The following is a 3,447-nucleotide window of genomic DNA, read 5'->3' as shown; positions in this document are numbered from 1 at the left end:
GTGCTTTATTCCTTTGCCAGTTCAGAAATTTGCTTCAGTGCTGTACAAAACCTCTGTGTTGTTTTAGTATCGACAAACGAAGAAATTATTCATTTTAATCCCAGTCCATCTAGGTAACAGGTAACAAGTAACATTTGCAGATCAGTCATGATGCCATCCTATAATATACCATGCTATAATATTGTTTGAGGTTAAGCTAACCAAACACTATAAGATCCGCTCTTTTAGCGACCTCAATATGCCCGCTTAAAGGGAAACTAATGTCTAAAATTGAATAATGTTAGAAATGCTGTATACTAAACATAAACAATATAAAATACTAAATAGAAACATGAATATAAACTTGCTGCATCAAAAGCCCAATTAAACAAATGATTTATGCTTTTAAAGTTGGCGCAGGGGGCTGTCATCTTGTAACTTTGTTAAACATCTTTGCAATACCAAGACTACGCACATGCTCAGTGTGGTCTGGGCTTCAGTTGGGAGGTTAAGCTTAGGGATCGTCATAAATGATGAAAACAGCACAGGTCAAATAATATCTGCCAGAAGCCGATACAGCAAGACTGATTAATAATCTGAACATACAGACTGCACTGGGTCTGTGGATACAAATCTACACAGGGAAACAAACAAAGCTGCTCGAGTTCTGGGTAAGTAAGGTGGGTGGGGGCTCCCCCCCCCTGTGAGAGTATGATCGTTTCCCTGCACAACAGTTAGAGACTGTCTGAAGTTTCCTAACTGCAGCTGTCAGAGCAAGTAAAACAAAGGGGGAATTTCACTGCATACACTCAGGTTTCTTATAAAAACGGTACACATTTTTTTAATTAGAGTATATTGGAGATAGGTTTCTTTTTTATTTTTTTGCCTTTACATCCCCTTTAAGAACGGTAATATTAGGCTAGCCAAACGATCGGATTACAATGACGGGAATACGAGTCAACAGAGTGAGGACCGCATAAATAAGCTGATGCAGCACTCGATCCAATGTGAAAATCCAACCTGCCCTATCTGGTGGTAGCGTCAGAGGGCCTAATACCCAGGCAGATAACCTGCCAAATCTGTCTGAAGGGCCACCTTAAGCAGATGCTTTTTTTTTTAAAGGTCATAACACATGGAGCATCCATCCAAAAAGTTTAAAAACTTTTTTTTTTTTCATAATGAGAGAAAAGGCAGCTCTTTCCTTCACTACATCTTCCAAATACCAAGCCGGCCACTCTATTAAGGCCTAAAAATCCCATCATATTCAGGGGGTTGTTTATCAAAGGTTGAATTTTAGTTTGTTTTTTTTAATACCTTGAATGAACTCAAATGAACATATCTGTAGAAATAAGTCAAATCAAATGGACTTGCTGTGCTTTTCTTGAAGACGCTTCACCAGTCATCCAACTGGCTTTCTCAATTCATAATGACTTGTTAAAAAGATCGTTCTAGAATTAACACCCTGAAATGTTGCTCCAGCCAGCATAATCTGTTTATCATAATCTGCAGGGATCTCATGAAGTTAGGTGTTGATTGTATTAGCATGATTGGAGCTTTATGCTTATTCGATTTAACTACTATTATGAGCATATATGTTTTAAGTCAAAGGCTGCCAAGGTTGAAAGGCTGAATTATAGGTGGACAGACAAAATACTACAAGGAATAAGAATAAGTACAAGAAGCCTAGAAAATAGGGCAGGGGCAGGGCCACAGGATATTTGGGGGTAAAATTTTCTAAATGATTTGAAGAGAAAACATAGGCACTATTGTAACATGCAAATAAGTGCTGAAGAAAGACCTGTCTGACCTTTTCCATTGCAGCATAAGAAGACTATGTGGCACTCTGAATATTGTTTAGCTGATAGCTCTGATTAGGTAAAAGTAACTAAAATTACGAAACAAGTTGTGATTGATTTACTAGGTCAGATGCTAAACTGCACCAGTGCATTTATATGTAGCAATAAATTCACAATTCATTGGGATCACACAGGACACAGCAATACAGGATCGCTCAGAATGGTTGCAATGGGTAACTGCAAAGCTGAAATGAAGCACCTGTGGTAGTAAATCAGGCCTAAAAAGGATACCATATGCTCAGAATTGACTGTAAAATGACCCTTGTCCATTTGCTGAGGTGATTCAAACCATAATTCCACAGAAAGTCTCCTCCTACTTTATCTCTGACATTATTTTATTTTTTTTAAATGAGAAATCTCCAGTAAGTGGATTCTCAAAATTCACTCCTGTCAAAAGTCTCACAGAAATCAAGCAAAAAACATTATGCCATCCATTTCTATGTAATCTCAAGCGACTGAATAGAGAGCGAATCATTTGAAACAGCATGCATTTACATTCTCACGTTTTTGAGCATTCGGAATTCAGAAATCAGCCTTCAAATATCAAATTACTGAAAAACTGTAGGGCTCATTTACTTTTGCTTAAACAGTACAGTCTCTGCCATAGTCCCAACAACATTCTGCCCCTTAAATGGTTGGCATTTATACTATTAGTAGAAACAAAACGCTTCAGCAACTTCATTTTAAAAGTGAATTTATGCATTGATTCTATAACATACTAAGGGGCAGATTTATCAAGGGTCGAATTTCGAAGTAATAAATACTTCGAAATTCAACCATCGATTGGCTTTACTTCGACTTCAAATATCGAAGTCGAAGTTTTTTTCACCGAATTTGACCGTTTTGCGGTCGAAGTAAAATCGGTCGATCGAACGATGAAATCCTTTGAATCAAACGATTCGAAGGATTTCATCCATCGATCGAATGATTTTTCATCGACTTTAAAAAACTTACAAAACTGCTCTAGAAGGTCCCCATAGGCTAACATAGCACTTCGGCAGGTTTAATTTGGCGAAGTATTGAAGTTGAAGTCGAATGGTCGAATATTCGAACGATTTTACTTCAAATCGAATTCAAAGTCGAGGTATCCTATTAGATGGTCATAGTATCCAAAAAATTAATTAGAATTTTGAATTTTTTTACTTCGAAAATTCCCTCAAATTCACTTCAACCCTTGATAAATCTGCCCCTAACAGTCACCTTAACGTTAAAACACCCCTTAAAAGGGGACCTGTCACGCTAAGAAAAAATTCCAAATCCTATTTTATAATATTAGCCAAGCAAAATAAACTTCACGTACATTTTATAAGTTATTTGAATTTTGTTTCTTTAAGTCTTGGAATTCAAAATCACATGAAGCAGGCAGGCACCATTTTGTCATGCCAAGCTTTTCCCAGAATGGGGCACCTGATGTCCATGTCTTTGCACTGGCTAACCAGTTAGATGGTAAGGAAAGTGAGGAGTAGTGATGTGCATCTGACCCTAACCTGCCCTTCTGCGTTGCTTTTATAGACCCGCGCCAACCAGCAGATGATGTCACAAAAGGGGCGGTGTGAGCAGGCGCAGCGTCTATAAAAGTTGAACCTGGAAGTCAGAAGCCGGCATGGAAGAG

Source organism: Xenopus laevis, chromosome 1L (assembly GCF_017654675.1).
Source record: "Xenopus laevis strain J_2021 chromosome 1L, Xenopus_laevis_v10.1, whole genome shotgun sequence".
Lineage (NCBI taxonomy): Eukaryota > Metazoa > Chordata > Amphibia > Anura > Pipidae > Xenopus > Xenopus laevis.
Note: the sequence above shows the minus strand (reverse complement) of the source record.